The 18,050-nt window shown below is 42.3% G+C and overlaps 1 long non-coding RNA gene across 2 annotated transcripts in view; it reads right to left on the reverse strand.

The window, feature by feature from the left end:
* LOC138150590 (uncharacterized) overlaps positions 1-18,050 on the reverse strand; it is a 465,078-nt gene that overhangs the window by 334,782 nt on the left and 112,246 nt on the right. For both annotated transcript variants that reach the window (XR_011165590.1, XR_011165589.1), the window contains one exon: positions 11,648-12,224. This is a non-coding gene — a long non-coding RNA (uncharacterized lncRNA). The remainder of the gene's footprint in view (positions 1-11,647; positions 12,225-18,050) is intronic.

Consider the following 18,050-nt stretch of genomic DNA (forward strand, 5'->3'; position numbering starts at 1 on the left):
CCAGCCATTTCACACAGTAGTTCTCTCCCTTCTCTGATCTCCCCTTTCCCCCCGATAGAGCTGCCTTCCTCATCAGCCTCAACTCACTCTGAGCGTCAGCACCTCTGACAATATTCTTATTTTGGTCTCTTTGCTCTTTTTTCCACCCTACACACATACTCAAATACTCAAATGAATCTGTGATCCTATCCTTTTGGAAATTCCTTTCGACAACGAGTTGCAGATTTGCAGATAGTGACACCTCCATGCCTGTCCATCCGTTGTGTCTCTTGTCCGTGTCTTCCCATAAGTTCTCCATGGGAGGGCCCCCTAACATTCTGGAGGCCTTCCTGAACTTCTACATACCTCAACAGGACATCAGCAGAGCCCTCTGGCTGCCCATCTGTCATTCCTCACTCTTGCCACTTGACCATTTCATTTGTTTTCTTTCCATCGTGATTCCTTTGATGATTCCCTTCACTTTTGATCTTCTTCAGAGTTCCTCATTAGTTATATACTGCAACCTTCCCACACTCACTACGTACTTTTCCTTTGTCCTCTATGGCATATTCATTTTTTATTCTTCAGAGACCATTATAATCCAAGTCTAGTTGCTATACAGTAATACTTACAGAATGTTGGCACAAAAAGAAGGGGCTTTGCTCTCATGGGAAGCTAGAGATCATTAAAAAGCTTTTCAATTTCCCGAAGGAAGAGGTTTGTCCCTCGTAGCCCTTCTGTACATATCTTTTTAAAATCTAAGTTGTTTGGTGAGTTCTCTGTGTATCCATATTGGTCTTTTAAGGCAACTTTCACTTTTCATCCTCATGGAAATCCTCCCTTTGTGCCTTGAGAACTTTTTATTCATAAGTTTCCTTCCCGGGCTGACTTTCCCTGTAGAATTTTCGAACACAAGATTCTATCGTTCCTATTAACCCTTTGAAATTTGCTTTCCCAAATTCGAAGGCACATCTCAGCCTATGTCCAGATTTAGAACCAGTGATGGGGAAAGCAATCATAGATGCATAAAAGGATTGTTGTGCAGTTGGAAGGGTTCTACTGAGATTCAATGACATGAATTCATAGTGGATCTAGTCTATGTGGTCTTATGACTTCAGGAGAGAAGGTAGATAATGTCAATGACTCATGATTTAGAACAAGCAGCTAGGAAGGGTAGAAGGACAAGGTGGCAAGAGATCCATCTGTAAAAAAATCAGTGACTGGTTCAACTGAGGAATGTTGAAGGAAAGTAAGAAAGATAAGAGTAGAAAGAATACTTTGAGAGAAGAAGGAGAGACTGAATCAGCACAGACTTAGGTAAGAACAAACAGTTTTAGTAATAAGGTAGTGGAAGTGATAGAGGGGTGGGAGTCAAAGCAATAAGCCTTTATCAATAGCATACTATGTGCTAAACACTCTGCTAACTGCTGGGAATATAAATATAAGAATAAAAAAGACAGCCCCAGTCCTCAAGGAATTTACATTCTAATGGGGGAAATGAAAAACATAAAATGAAGCTGAAAAGGGGAGGGGAGGAAGAAAGGGACCCAGAATAAGATGGTGGGGAGGACTGGTAGAAAAAATGCAGAATATAGCCTGGAGAGGAATGAGATATGACTGGCCTGGGTAAGTAGAGGTTAGAAAAAGAGCCATCCCATCAGAAGGGGAAGCCAATGGTCAGAGGGTACTTCCAAAGTGTGAATTCCAGGGCTAGCATGAGTTTCCAAGATGAAGTGGTTTCTGAGGCAAAGCAGAGAAGGTCCGGAGTATAGCCTGTAGAGGAAGGAATTTTAGAGCTCAAGAAATGGGACAGTCAGGTCATGGTAAAAGTAGAGGATAAACATTTCTGTGTGTAGCTAAGGAATGGAAAGTGTTAGGAATAGAGGATGTTGATGAGTTGAGAATCCAGTGTTCAAAGAGATAGCAATGTGAATATTAAAGTCATCAAGCAAGAGGGTAGGGTGTGGAGAGGGAGCAAAGGTTAGGAGTCAGGTAACAAACTCTTCTAAGAAGGTTGGAGAATGACTTGGGAAACAACAGAAAAACAAGGGCAGTGTGTTTCTTATCAGATGGAATGAACCTCAAAGGAGAAGAGTAATGGTAGCAGAAGGCAGATCAAGAAGGGCAACCTGGAACAAAGCACATGCCAACTCTTCTTCCTTCCATCTATTGACATGTTACAGAGCAAGGCTGGGGAACCTATGGCCTCAAGACCACATGTGAACCTCTAGGTCCTTGAGTGCAGCCCTTTGACAGAGAACCTGTTCTGTGAAGTTTGGATCCAGTCAAAGGGCTGCACTTGAGGACCTAGAAGGCCACATGTGGCCTCAAGGCAACAGATTCCCCCAACTCTGTTATAGGTGGAATTAAGTTGGACTACTTGCATGCAGTGGATGGCTACTAAGGTCTCTGCCAATTAGCAGTGTACTGGTAAATTTTTAAATAATTTAAGAACTGACTTTCCAGAAAAATTAAATGTACACTCAAAATATTTTTAAGTTAAATATGCCTTATTAACATTTTCTCCACCGCTTTCTTAAGTCTAGATAATCACTAGAATAATAAATCAAACTTTAATTTGTAGTGTTTCCTGATTTCTGGTGTGTAAATGCTAACACTGAAAATTTAACAATCAGCTCTGAGTAGGTTCCAGCTGATTCCAGCACACCTCTGCTACCAACTTTAAGATTCTTAGATTCTGTGATCCTTAGTTCTAGTTCAGAAGTATGATAGAAAGCTCAGCTAGCCCTGGAGAGAATGATCAGGATTTCAGTATCTTCAAGAGAATACCAGGTTTCCATCATTTCCCAACTTTTTCAATGTGTAATCCTATTTTCAATGGTAAAAAATACTTTACAACCTCTCCCCTCATCCCATGGTAAGTGGTCCTGTCAGTATGTATTATTTGAGAAAAAAAATATGAATGAAAAAACCTTAATTAAACTCTTCCTCTGTATCAATACTTTTACCTTAATCTATGCTGTATTGATCATAAAAGCATCTACATGCATTTGAAAGTAGTAATACATATAAGTGGCAGACATTGTTTATTCTGTTACAAAAGGTATGCTTGGTTTTTTCTATGATTTTGCATTTGCAGGCACCTTGCAATGACATAGGTAGGAAACCATTACTTTAATATCAGAAGCTGGAAGGAGTATGTGCGGAAGGGACTGAGGATGACGGGGAGCTTGTTAATGATAGCACAAGATTCCAGAAGGCACAGCAGGAGGACCGAGGAGGAGGATAGGCCTTGGGGAAGGGGAAGGCTAAAATGGGTAGGGAAGAGAAAGCAGGAAGTAGCAGCTGGGGATGGGGATCTTTGCCTAGGGTGACTATACTTTAGAATACCAGAAATAAGTGGAACAGAAAAGAAGAAGGAATTTCCCTACCAATGGAGCATGGGGGATCTCCAAAGTGAAATCAATTCTAATTAGGATTAGAATTCTGGTTCTAATTAGGATTCTGCTAGTAGTGAGATGGTGCCTCTACAATGGACCCCCTTACTCCACTCCCTAGTGGTCTGCTACAGGGCTAGGCAAGGCAGGGCCAATGGCTATCATAACCAAGGGACTCCTGAAGGCAGAAGGAGATCTCTTGTGATGGGGTCTCCCAGGCAGATCCCTCTGTCTTCAGTTTCCTGGAAAATGAGGGTGATAACATTTTCACTCTACGTCATTCACAAGGCTGCTTTGAGGGTTGAATGTAATAATGGATGTGGAAAAGCATTCTGGGAACTGTAAACAATCATAAGTTATTATTATTATTATTTCAAAAGACAGCATGTCATCAAGACCAGAGCAGAGGGCCAGGAGTAAAGAAGCCTTGGTCTGAATCCCAGTTTTGAAACTTGTCAGCTGTGTGACCCCAAGAACACCATATCTACCAGTAACACTTGTCATATTCAATAATTAACTCATGAGGTAGCTTTCTCACTCCAAAAGTACTAGCAAATGTCCTCTTCTTTAATTGTAAGACTATCGAGAAAAAGACAAAGCAGGTTTTTTAAAGCAGGATACTCAGCCTTCAGAGGCTCAGCCTCTCCAACCCTGTCCTCAATATCTTCACCAATGTAATAGAATGTGGAAAAGCACCATAACCTAGTAGATAGAGAGCCAGTATCGAAGTCAGAAAGAACAGAGTTCCAGTCCTATCTTGGACACATGGTGTATGGTGACCCACTTCCCCTCACAGTGGCCCCATCCAAAGAAGACTTTTCATTCCAGGTGAGATGCTTTTCTGCAAACCCGTTGCAGAATTTCCACAGTGGGAGTTCTCAATGCTAATGAAATCATATGTCCTTACACCGTGACAAAATAGGAATGGTAATCTTTGGGTTGTCGTGAGAAAAGGACTTGGTGAACCCTAAAGCTCTAGGGGAATGAGAATTATCATCATTGGTATGAGATGTACTGTTCTCCTTCTCCCCACCCCCATCACACTTTCCTTCAAGAAATCCCAAGTTACCCCACACACAGAGTACCCAACAGGAAATCACCAAGATTGTCTCTTGGCATTGACTCCTTTTAGGGGTAGGTAGGGCCCTCTTTGTCAAATGGAAAATTTTAATTTTAGGTTTAGTTCAGTTCGAGTCACATTCAATGGTTTAAAAAAAATCAGTTGGGCTGAATTTAAGAAATTATATATGCAGTGAGAATGTGAAAACCAGCCTGTTTAAATGTCTGAGAGCTCAGGGGCTCTACCTCCACTTGGTGCCAAGTTCTGGCTCCACACCAGATGGGCTCTGGCTCTGGAGGCTCAGATTGGAGTTGGAAGGGCAGGAAAGTTTCACCCGAAGTTTTCCCTCTCCACCCAAGAGAAAGCTTCTCGAACTTCTGTCAGTCTCAAAGCCAGATTTGGGTTCCCTTTCAGCAGATGCCTGGCTTTTATGAATATAAAATTATATTTAAACGCATCATGTTAGGTAAGGTTAGCTCCCCCCCCAACAAACCTTCATGTTTCCCTTTAAGAGAACACTGTGCATTCTGTTGTCATAGCAACAAAATTTGCTCGTAGGCTGAAATACCGACATTTCCCCCATGTTTATTATTCACAACGCAGATACCATTTTTCCCATCACCTCCATCAGTTTCCAGGGGTCTCTTCATTTACATGTAAATTGACCATGAGAAGATAGAAGACCCCAGTTTTCTGAGCCACAAAAAGTCACTGCTATTGTCTTTTCCATATGCTTTTCTTCCTCTATGTTTCCCATTCAGTAGCTATTGAATGTAGAAGATGTACGGAAGTCCAGGGGATGACATTCCACCAACATCTGGAACCTTACTCAAGAGTTACAATTATACAGAAGCACATTCACTGGTGCTTAAAGATGGGGAGATAAGTTTCTCAGCCAGATGTCTCTTTTGGATAAGACAGTTGGCTTTAAACTCCCAAACCTGTACCATCAGCTATCCTTGTTTGGTTTAAGGAAAACAGTGTTCAGGATCCATTCAGTGACAGGGATTCATGGGTCCATTGGTAAGAGTCTGTTTTTCACCATGACATACCTTCTGTTTCCCAGCAAATAGGATAATTAGTGGAGTTGGAATTCTAGAGATGGAAAGAACCGTGGAAATCTTCCAGTCCAACTCCCTCAATTTACAAATGGGGAAACCAAGTCCCAGAAAGAATGAGGGACTCATCCAAAAATATGGACCCAATGAGCCCATAGTGGAGCTGCAAATTGAACTTCCATCTCCTACCTGTTGGCCCAGTGTTCTCCCACAATACTACACTGCTTCCTAAAGCTGGTGGCTGGTCTTTCCAATGTCAAGGAATTAAGGAAGAAAGTGGTATCACCACAGAGAGCCGGCATATGAATGAATGAGTGAACAAATGAAAAATCATTTATTAATTGCTTCCTATGTGCACAGTGCTGTGCTAAGAGCTGCGGATACAAACAGAAAAAGCAAAACCATTCTTGTTTTCGAGAAGTTCATATTCTAGGGGGGGGGGAGTCAACATCTAGGGGGGAGAAAACATCAGAGTTTTCAGCTGCAAGTCAGATGGAAAGGCCCATTAGTCCTTAGGGCACAGCAGCAAAGCAGATAGTAATATATCTTCTTTAGAGTTGTTTCTGTTGATAAAATCACATCCACTGAACCATTTGACAGTGCCAAGGAGTTTGGTGGTAAGAACTTGGTTTGGGCTTCTTTCATAGCTGTGGAAGTTGAGCAGACAGGAGCTTCAGCACCCAGAGAGGCAGCTGGCAGGCTGGATCTCCATAGGTGTTGTTCCCTGGGTGATGGCTGAGGGAGGGCAGGCTAGAAAAGGGCATCTAGTTGGGAGGGTGGTACTGCTATTTCCAGGACTCTTGGTCATAGTGCCTAGCATAAACTCAGTGCCCAATTTATGTCTCTCTCTTGTTTGTACATAGACGTTTACATGTTCTATCCCCTCTCAGACTGTGAGCTCCTTGAGAGAAGACATGGTTTTTGGCCTTTGTGTCCCAGTGATTAGGACAGTCCCTGGCATGTAATAGTCATGTACCAAATGCTAGTTGATTGCCTGCCTGACTGCAGGCGGCAGTTAGTGTCAGTAGTGGAAGAAACAGCAGAGCCTTCTTCTCACAAGTTACTCCTTTAGATGACAACTGTAGGGGATAAGCTAGAAGCAGCACAGACATGCATGTGTATGTTGGGGGGAGGGGAGAGGGGCCACTGCCCTTGCTGGGGCTTTTCAGCACAGGACCCTGGATTGTTTCCACTGAAGTCTCAGGGAAAGAACCGCTGGTGGCGGTTTGCCCTGCCTGATACATGGCCCCTCCTATCTGGACCTCAGGGTGCTTTGTTGCTTGAGCCAGGCTGGCTTGCCTGTTGCATGGGTTATGACTGGTCATTGGTTGTAGGATGTCCTGTAGACATCTTAAACTCAGCACACCCCAAACTGAATTCTGTATCTTCCCCCCTACCCCCCAGTTTCCCTGACTTCTCTATTACTATGGAGAGTATCACCATCCTTCCAGTCAACCAAGCTTGCAACCTGGATTTCATGCTCAACTTCTCACTCTTCCTCACCTCCATATTCACTGTGTTGCCAAATCCTACAGATTTTACCACCATAACCTCCCTCCTATATTCTTCCTTCTCTCTGACACAGCCACTGCCCTGTTTCACCCCCTTAGCCCCTCAGCCCCACATCACTGCACTCAGCACTGCACTAGCTGCTGGTTGGTCTCTCTGCCTCAAGGCTCTCCCCACTCCAGTCCTTCCTCCTCTCAGCTGTCAAAGTCATCTTCCAAAAGCACAGGACTGACCATGTTACCCCCATCCCCACTCAGTAAACTACAGTGGCTCCCTATCACCTCTGGGATCAAATATCAAACCCTCTAATTTGGCATGCAAAGCTCTGCATAACCTGGCTGCTTCCTGCTTTGCCAACAAATCTCCAATCTCTCCCTTCTCCAATCCATCCTTCCCATATCTGCCAAATTGATATTCCCAAAACATATACATTAAGACTGCAAGGTTTTTCACAGAACAAAATAAAGTCCAAAGCTGGAGAGTTTTGCTGATGACTGATATGGGTAATAAAACCAAGAACTTGAGCCAGATGAGTAGAAAATAAAGACCATTCTTACTTCATTTATTTCTCCTTCTAGATCAAATTTATTTGCATGACAATAGATCTTGGAAATTTCTAACCCGGAGCCAGACCCACTGCCTGGGACAAGGACTGTGATTTCAGTTCCAGTCATAATGGTTAAAAGACTCAGTCTTAGCCTGAGTGGCTGTTGCTTTAGCTAATTTCCAGATCAGTTTGGCTATATAGACTGGCCATAAACTGGCTATAATTGTCCTTACCAGGGAGAGGCTTTTCTAGTTACTACATACTATCAGACCATAGCTGATGTGGTTGGCAGGTGTCTCTAAAGAGATGAAGCCCAGAAACTGGTAGGAAGTAATGCCTAGCAGCAATCACAAGTGAATTTAATGGGTGACACTCCCATCAGAGAACAGAAAAGCATAGAAGTATGAGGAATACGGGAGACCATTTGCAATACTCAGAGGAACAGCAGAGACATAACCAGTAAGGAAGCAGAAGAGATACAATGTGATAGCCATTGATGGCCTTTTAGAACTTACCTCCCAGCTGGGACTAGATCCAGAGAAATCAGTGTTATAACATCATCAGAAGGCATAAATGCTCCTTCAGTTTCATAGAATAAACTGCCTCTCCACACACTGCTATATGCGCTCACCACTTGTTAATCCCACCATGCACAATGATCTTTTCTGTATACTCACTCATTCAGTTTAACGAGGAAATCTTCCATGGCTACCTTTCTTATTACGCAATTTCCTTAAAAGCCTTTGCTTTGAACTAATTGTATAGTCTGGCCAGCAAGTAAAATTAAACACATCAGTAGGGGAGATCCATAATATCCATTCCTAGTATTTACTACAATGATCCAGTGGCAGAAAAGGTAGGGAGTGGAGGAAGATATTGTCTTTCTGTTCCACCATGTTGTGATTAGATTACAGGGTTGTTGGAAATAAATTATACTATTGTACACAAAGTGCACAGTTTTGTTTATACACATTATTGATCTGTTGGGGTGTATTGTGATTGGGCACCAGCTTGAGTAGCTCTTTCCAGGTACTGGAATCTTGATGCTCTTCATGGTAATTGACTAGCTCCAAGGACTTCTAGTTGTGGGAACACTTCTTGGCTGTGCTGCTGATGATTTTCTAAGTACATTGAAAATGTGATGCTCCAAGGTGTTGGGATGTCTATTGGTGCTGGATAGTCAATTTGGTAGTGAGAAAATGCTAGTGATGCTTTCTGAAATCCCTAGCTCCCTCCACCCACCCAGAATGACGGAGAGAAGGTCTGCGTTTTTGCATTGAGATTGTCAGAGCTGCTACAGTGAACTGTGATAAGGGCCACAGTGCCTGGGGACCCTATGGCTCATACTAGGCTGCCTCAAGTTCTCAGGGGAATGGGGTGTGACATCCTGCTAGTGAAACAGCTACAGCTTTGTGAGCCAAAGGAACAGCACCCCAGCTACTCAGAAGTTCTGTGATCTATTCAGCAGCTATAGGAAGGGGATGAGAACAAGGACAACATGCTGAGGCAACAGAAAATGGCCTTGCAGTGTTCCAAGACACCTTCCTACATATAGACCACAGAGGTCAAACTGGAGCATCTCAGCTTCATTGCAAATGATGAAGGAAGGAAGGAAGGAAGGAAGGAAGGAAGGAAGGAAGGAAGGAAGGAAGGAAGGAAGGAAGGAAGGAAGGAAGGAAGGAAGGAAGGAAGGAAGGAAGGAAGGAAGGAAGGAAGGAAGGAAGGAAGGGAGGGAGGAAGGGAGGAAGGGAGGAAGGGAGGAAGGGAGGAAGGGAGGAAACAGGGAAGGAAGGAGAGAAGAAGGAAGGAAGAGAGAGAAGGAAGCAGGCAAGCAAGGATTTATTAAGTACTGACTATGTGCCAGGCACTGTTAAGTTCATTACAAATATTATCTCTTTGATCATTACAACAACCCTGGGAGGAAGATGTTATTATTATCCTCATCATATAAATGAGGAAAGTGAGGCACAGAGAGGTTTGGTGGCTTGCTTAGGGCCCCACAGCTAATAAGTGTGCAAGACTGGATTTTATATCAGGTCTTCATGACTTCAGGCCCAGAACTCTCTACCCCCTGTGCCAACAGCAGAGCCACCAACTATTCAGTAATATAAAAGGGGCTTGGGACCAGAAGTCATGATAACTTCATGCAAGACTAGTTCTAGAAAAGGATACCTGAAGAAATTGAATAATCTTTTGTATTAAAAGTAGCCAAGATGGTCATATATATGACTACATTCAGGAGGAGATCAGGCAATAGAGTAACAGGAGCTGTACTATGCCAGCAAGAATCAATGATAGATGACACAAAAACTTAGCAACCTCTGCTCTGGACAGTTGTTGTTTAGTATATATGCACACTCACACACACACACACTCACATATCTGTATCTCTCCCTATATATGAAGAAAAAGTTGTTTATATGCTTATAATTACATATAAATATATATATTTATATATAGTATTATGTATATTCATATGCTACATTATATATAGCATGTGTGTTTGTGTGTATATGTAAACTTTCATAAAATAACTTCTCTGACGCTTCATTGTAGTACAGAATAGACCTGGGATTCTTGAAGGCAATAAAGAGAACTTTAATGTCAAAAAAAGAATCAATGATAGAGTTTGGATTAGGAGAGGGGTGACCCAAGACCTCAAAGACACTACTCCATGCCCAGAAATGTTACTTGGTTCTTTCCACCAAGACTCACACGGTAGTAATTGTGAGGATTGAAGACATAGAGTGTCCTGCAGTGTTGAGTACAGGGTTCCAAGCTAAGGTCCACATAGGCAATGGGGTATACGGGACAGAGTTGGACTTTAGAGTCAGAAAGACCTAGATTCAATTCCAGCCCAGATACTCACTAGCTTTGAGAAACTGGCCAAGTAACTTAAACCTGTTTGCCTCAGTTTTGCCATCTGTAAAATAGGGGAAACAAGAGTACCTCCTTCCCAGGGTTGTTATTGTGAGGATCAAGGATATAATTAATTTCCCCAATTGGTAAATGGTTAAAGGATATGAACAGGCAGTTTTCAGAGGAAGAAATTAAAGCTCTCTATAGTCATATGAAAAAAAATGCTCTAAATCACTATTGATTAGAGAGACACAAATCAAAACAACTCTGAGGTACCACATGACACCTGTCAGATTGGCTAACATTACCAAACAGGAAAATGATAAATGTTGGAGAAGATGTGGGAAAATTGGAACATTGATTCATTGTTGGTGGAGTTGTGAGATGATTCAACCATTCTGGACAGGAATTTAAAACTATGCCCAAAGGGTTATAAAAATGTGCATACCCTTTGACCCAGCAATACCACTTCTAGGTCTATATCCCAAAGAGATCATAAAAATGGGAAAAGGATCCACATGTACAAAAATATTTATAGCAGTTCTCTTTGTGGTGGCCAAGAACTGGAAATTGAGGGGATGTCCATCAATTGGGTAATGGACGAACAACTTGTATTATATGAATATAATGCTATAAGGAATGATCAACAGGGAGACTTCAGAAAAATTTGGAAAGATTTATATGAACTGATGCTGAGTGAAGTGAGCAGAACCAGAACATTGTACACAGTAACAGCCACAGTATGTAACAACTGATTTTGAAAGACTTAGCCTTTCTCAGCAATGCAAGGGTCTAAAGCAATTACAAAGGACTCATGATGGAAAATACCATTCACATCCAGAGAAAACTATGGAGTCTGGATGCAGAGCAAAGCAGACTATTTCCTGAGGGATTTTTTTGTTATGTTTTGTTTTTTTCTTTCTCATCGTTTCTCCCATTGGTTATAAAGGTTCTTTATAATATGACTAATTTGAAAACACGGGTAACAGAAATGTACAAGTAGAGCCTATATCAGATTTCATGCTGTCTTGGGGGAAATTTGGGGGGGAAAATGTAGGGGGAAAATTTTAAATTTATGAAAGTAAATGTTGAAAACTAGAAATAAATAAATTCAATATAAAAAAGATATAATGAATGTAAAGCATTTTGCAAACCTTAAAATATGATATAACTATTAGCTATCAGTCATTATCAATAATAAGGATAATTATTATTGTCATAAATACATTCCACTTACTCAGTGGGAGAAATCTGCCAAAGATTCCTCTTCAGCCTATGAAGGTGCTAGGCCTCTGTGGTCTATGCAAGAAGGCTCCACATGTTTGGACTACATCAGGATGGGCCTGAAGTGTCCTGAGAAGGTGGTAGGTGGCAGTAGAAAAGTTGGCACCAAAGACCAGGTTTTGCCCATCCCAGAAAACACCACTGATTTGTCAGCATCAATTAGGGCCAACTGTGGTCTGCTGGAAGTCTTCAAAAAATGATACATGCAGCAAACTGGAGGGAGCTCCTTCTCTGGACATCCTGATAAATCATGCCCTCCCCCCCCCAGGCAAAAGCTTACATGAGATAGTAGCCAATAGACAAAGGGTTTCAAAGGGGATTGCCTCATCCACCTCAATGGTGGATCCAAAGATGTCTTGATTCTGTGTTGCCAAGAAATGGAAAAAAAATCCTTTGAAGACAAAAGAGCCTCCAGGCTGGTATATCTGCACTGTAGGACAAGAAATGGAGGGCACCCAAGGAACAATCTCCACACTTCCCAACCGTTCCAACTGTGATCCTAGAAGACTGGACTCTTGGGTATGGAAGACCTAAGAAACCATCAGAAAAAAATAAAACTATTAGTGACATCATTACAAAGTCTTTATACCTCACACCAAAGGTTACTGATTGTGGAGATGCTTCTTGATTGTACAGACAATGTTGCTTTATGCATATTAATATCTCCAGAGGAGAACAGCAGTTCTAATGTGTAGGTATGCCTAAGTCACATGTGTGTCTTGATATGTGTCCCTGGTCACAGGTATGTCTTCTGCCAGCGATAGTTTCTAATCTGTAGGAGAGTGCCCTCTATGTGGACATAGAAGGGTAGATATTATCTTGTCTTTCTATTGCTTCCACTATTAAATGTCTTTTTCTTTGAAATCATATGTTCTCTTTGGTCAAATTGGAAGTAGGTAGGGGCTTGGGAGCTACGGTTTTGAAGGGATAATTACTTAGAGATCACCTTAAACTTGGGGTAGCTTTTCTGTTGGCCCCTGTGCAAAGGGGAATTCAAGTGTTACACTATAATACAATAAGACATTATAATAATTCTTCGCCAGAATATTGTGAGTAGGAAGTGGCAAGGGGACAAGCCCTCATTTTAGTTTCTTGCAATAAATCTTTTTAATGTTCCTGAATCGACTTCCCTGCCTTGGTTAAAAGAAGTCTAGTAATTTTCATTGAATATGACATTCCATGTTCCATATTCTAAGATCCCCTCTAGCTCTAAGGTCCTACCTAGATCTGACCTTCTAAGATCTAAGATCTCTTCCAAGGTTAAAGTTCCATGGGTATAAGAGTATCTTGCCACAACCACGGAATCAACCAACCAACCACAAACAATCTGTAGTGAGACTAATTGTTCTAAGGTCCCTTCCAGCTCTGACATTCTCTGGCTGAATGACTAAATCCAGGATTTAATCACAGACTGGGCCTACGCAACTGTGTGTCCCAGCTCCACAGCCCTGCTGCCGTGACAATAGAGCAATAAAGAGAACTTTTCTCCCACTGGCACATTTTCTCCTCCATTGCAAATTCTGCTACTGAGACATCTCATGACAGGCCATTCCCATCGGAAGCCTTGGGAACAATTTAGCATGCCTTCCTTAGCCAAGAATCAGATTGCTAAAAGTCAGTGTCTGTCACAGAAAGGTAAGTCTTCACCTTCCCCCTCCTTCTTACTGCCCTTTACAATCTTCTTTTTCTCTCCCTAATCAGGTACTCTCCTGACAAGTCTGTCACTCCCTTTCGGGGAATGTGCTGTCCAGCAGCATGGTAGAGAGAAAAGAACCTGGGCCTGGAGACAAAGGACCTGGGTTCAAATCCTGCCTCTGTCTCTTAGCAACTAGGGGAGCTTGAACAAGGCCCTCCCCCTCTGTGGGCCTCAGTTTCCTCTTCTGTAAAAAGGAAGAGAAAGTCCTAGGTGATCTATAAGGTCCCTCCCAGCTCCAGATCCTATACTGCTGAAGGTCACTCCTGGAAATGTGACCCATTCAAGGCACTGTTTAATGAAACAAAAAACCCACCTGACCACACCAAAGTTGTTGGCAAAGTTGTTGAGGCTGTGGAGAATTCATGTACTGGGAAACTCCTGTTTTCCCTCTTGTTTCTCTGGAGTACAGTGGCCCACTTACTAGGTGTCTGGGCCATGTTCTCCAGCAGCCAGAGTATGACCATTCCCCCAGGGCCAAAGCACAGATCTCTGTCCTCAGAGTCCTTTCAGAATGATTCAGCAACAAGGGGCCCAATCCTGGACCTTTTTCCCTGTTGCTTTTTTGAAGCAGTAATTGAATTAACCTTAATTAGGTCCCCCCTCCCTTCTGAACTCACTCTCCATATAATTGCTGGCCTTCTTGTCTCACTTCTTCCCCCTTTAAAAACCCATGAGTCATCTCAGAGAGAAGCTAGGCTCCAAAATGTCTCGTAGTATAATCCTGAAAGACACCCTCCAATAGGGTGTGGGGAGGGGTGAGATAAATGCTCCTTTATACCTTGGCCATAGCTAGATGGATTCTGTTGAGCAAGGATGGTGCAGATAACTAGCCACCACCATCCCATAGGCCATGCACACCAAGGCAATAGAGTATATTGGATTTGCGGTCAGAGGACTCACCTGGGTTTGAATCCCAGCTCTACTCCTTAATTAACTACATGAGTGTGACCTTAAATGACCCCTTGACTTCTCTGGGATTCAGATATCTTATCTGGAAAATGAGGAACTTGGATCAGATGGCCTTCAAGGGGCCCTTCCAGTTCTAGGACTATGAACATGTCAGTCCTGGGAGTTAGTACTAGTGTGATTTTTCCCATTTTACAGATGAGGAAACTCACTAAGGTAAAATTACTTTTCCAGGGTCATGCATGTAAACACTGAAGCCAAGATTGGAAGTCGGGTCTTCTGACTCCTGGCAAATGTGTCCCATCCTTCCTCTCCCCCCATTCACACACATTGTATCTCTTATTTATCAACCACCTACTATGTGTAGAGCTCTGTGTTAGGAATAGGGGGATACAAAGCTAAGTGAGACCTGGTCCCCATTCTAAAGGGTCTTTGTGCTGTAATAGGATATAGGGAAAGGATACAAGGTAGTGTATCAATACCTAGGAGAGAGCCTATGTAGCTTCTATGATAGTTGGTAGGAGGTAGAGCTCACATCCAGTTAGGAGGAGGGAGGAGAGGCTTCTTGGAGGTGCTCAAATTTAGACTTAGATTTAAAAGATTGGCAGAATTTCATGGGCAGAGATGGAGGGTAGGCAGACATGTGGCAGGCGATACTAGGGAGAGGGGAAACAAAATAGTGAGCAACTCAATGTTCTAAGACTCTCTGCCACTTCCTGGTTATGTGACCCTAGACACATCATCTTCCCTGTGGGCTCCAATTTCTCCCTCTGTAAAATGAGGAGGTAGGCTAAGATGCTTTCCACTTCCAGCTCCACATGCTGAGAGTCCGTAATCAAAGGCTGCCTTCTCAGGCTTCTAGCTGGTGTGAGACAAACTATCCCTTGCCAATACTTTGTTCTTTTCCTCCATGATGTTTCCCTGCCATTGTTCTATGCTGAGCTTCCCCAGGCTTTGGGCCTATTTATCCCAGATTCATTTCACTCCCTGACTAGTCCTCTGGAGTGATTACCTTGAGGACATTCTGTTTATATTCTGGGACCATGCTTTCTATTCTTACGGCCTATCCCCGGGCCTATTTCTCTTCATTGCCGTTAATCTACCATGTACATCAGTCAAAGCATCATAGAGTCATAGATCCAGAATTGGAAAGGACCTCAGATGCCATTGAGTTCACCCCACCTCATTTTATAGAGGAGGAAACAGACTCAGCAAGGTCAAGGTCACACTGCCAGCATATACCAAAGACAGAGATTTGAACCCAGATCCTGATGTCAAGCCCGCTCTTTACCACATGGCATCTTGGTGGTAATGGTGGTGATAACTGCTGTTTAGTTGGTGGTGTTAGTAATGGTAATAATGGTTATTATTAGACTTTTGGTGGTAGTTATTGGTGGTGGTAACAGTGGCTTTTTGTTGTTAACAATGGTTCTGTCAGGGCGGCTAGGTGGTACAGTGAATAGAGCACTAGCCCTGGAGTCAGGAGGACCTGAGTTCAAATCCCACCTCAGACACTTAACACTTACTAGCCATGTGACCTTGGGCAAGTCACTTAACCCCAATTGCCCCTCCAAAAAGAAAAAATAAAAAACAATGGTTCTGTGGTAGAGGTGCTGCAGGGTTGATGGTGGTGGGTTGTTTTGTGGTAGTGATTGGTTATCATTTTGGGTGGTCTACTTGTTTTTGGTGGTGGTGCTAGGAGAGTGGTTATTTTTGTAGTTGGTTGGTTTTGATTATTGTCATATCTATAGAATGTCCCCATACCCTGGACAAAAGTATTGTCAGCATTAGGTAAAGGTGACGGCAATATTTAGGAGTAGGGAGCCTTCCCCCTGACCCTTTGAAACAATTTCTGGTTGTTTCCTGGTTCCACCTATTGCAGAAAAGCAACTTATACTTTTGTAATTTTGCAAAACAGGAAAATAGTGCACAGAATATTATCCTCATTTTACAAATGAGGAAGTTGCCTCACCTGCCTAAGGCCAGCCTGCACTGGCTTCTTGGTTATCACAGATCTCTTTAAAGTCTTTGTCCTCGGGCAGAGAGAAGGGCAGGGGGAGGCAGAGCCAAGATGGTGGAGTAGAGGAAGTAGCTGGGCTCTCCCAACATTCCCCTCCAAACATCTTTAAAGTAATGCCTCAAATCTAATTCTGGAGTAGCAGAGCCAACAAAAAGTCAGGTAAGACACTTTTCCAGCCCAAGACAATTTAGGAGGCTGGAAAGAGAGGTCTATGACACTGGGATCAAGGCTCACATAGTAGCAACACCAATGGTGGGCCTTGGAAGCACCAGCAGAAGCTTCAGAAGGTCTCAAATCAGAGATAGTAAGAGGACCAGGCAATTGGTCAAAAAGAGACTACAGGGGATCCCTGTGCTAGCAGAGATGCATGGATGGGTGCAGTTTTGGGTGCTGTTTGGCAACTCCACCACTTAGAAATACTTCTGGCCACAATTTCAGAGTAGAAATACTTGCTGTCCCAAGGGGACAGAGGACCTGAAGAGCAGTATCCCAGTGACTACATATCTCCTTAAATCATACCACCTTAGAAGCATTGAAAACTTCCAAAACCCCAGAACTACCTCTGACAACAGTAGTGAAAAAAAGCCTGAAGCTTGGGACAATGCCTCCATCCCCAACTCAGGAACAGAGCAGAATTTCAATAAAGTTCTAAGTTGAGAAATAGACTGGGAAATGAGCAAACTACTATTGTGATGACAGGGAAGATCAAGACACAAATTCAGAAGATAATAATGTCAAAACACATACAAGCAAAGCCTCAAGAAAAAATTGTGAATTTGACACAAGTCTAACAAGAATTTCTGGAAGAGCTAAAAATAAATTTAAAAATGAAATAATGACAGAGGAAAAATTGGGGGAAAATGAGAGCAATGTAAGAAAATTATGAAAAGACAATTAGCAACTTGATAAAAGAGGCAGGTGTGCGCACACACACACACACACACACACACACACACACACACACTCTCTGAACAAAATGACACCTTAAAAAACCAGAACTGGAAAAATGAAAAAAGAGGCATGAAAGTTCACTGAAGAAAATAATTCCTTAAAAATTAGAATTGGGCAAGTGGACACTAATGATTCCATGGGATATCAAGAAGGGGAAATGAGGGGGGACAATGCTTGAAACTCACCACCACTGGAACTGGTTGAAGGAAAATACAATATGTATACACATACTTAATTGGGTATAAAAATCTATTTTACCCAACAGGAAAATAGAAAGTGAAAGGGGTAAGAAAAAGAAGGGGTGATTAAAAGGAGGGAGGATTAAGAAAGGCAGTGGTCAGAAGAAAAAGGTCTCTTGGGAAAGGACAGGATAAAAAGAGAGAGAAGAATAAACAGAAGAAAATAGGATGGAGAAAAATATATAATCATGAATTCAAATATGAATGGAATGAATTCACCCATAAAACTGAAATGGATAGAAGAATGGATTATAAACTATAATTCAAGAATGTGTTGTTTAGAAGAGACACACTTAAAAAAGAAAAATACATGCCCAGTTAAAATAAGAGGCTGAAGTAGAATCTATTATACTTTAGCTGATATAAAAAAGTCAGGGATAGCAATCATGATATCAGACAAAGCAAAATCAAAAATAGACCTATTTTAAAAAGATAAGCAGGGAAACTACATCTTGCTAAAAGATACCACAGAAAATGAAGAAATATCAACACTACACACACACACACACACACACACACACACACACACACACACACACACACA

The sequence above is a fragment of the Petaurus breviceps genome, unplaced genomic scaffold (genome assembly GCF_028583685.1).
Source record: "Petaurus breviceps papuanus isolate PSGF00001 unplaced genomic scaffold, PetGlider_PUasm1.0 90881, whole genome shotgun sequence".
Taxonomy (NCBI): Eukaryota; Metazoa; Chordata; class Mammalia; order Diprotodontia; family Petauridae; genus Petaurus; species Petaurus breviceps.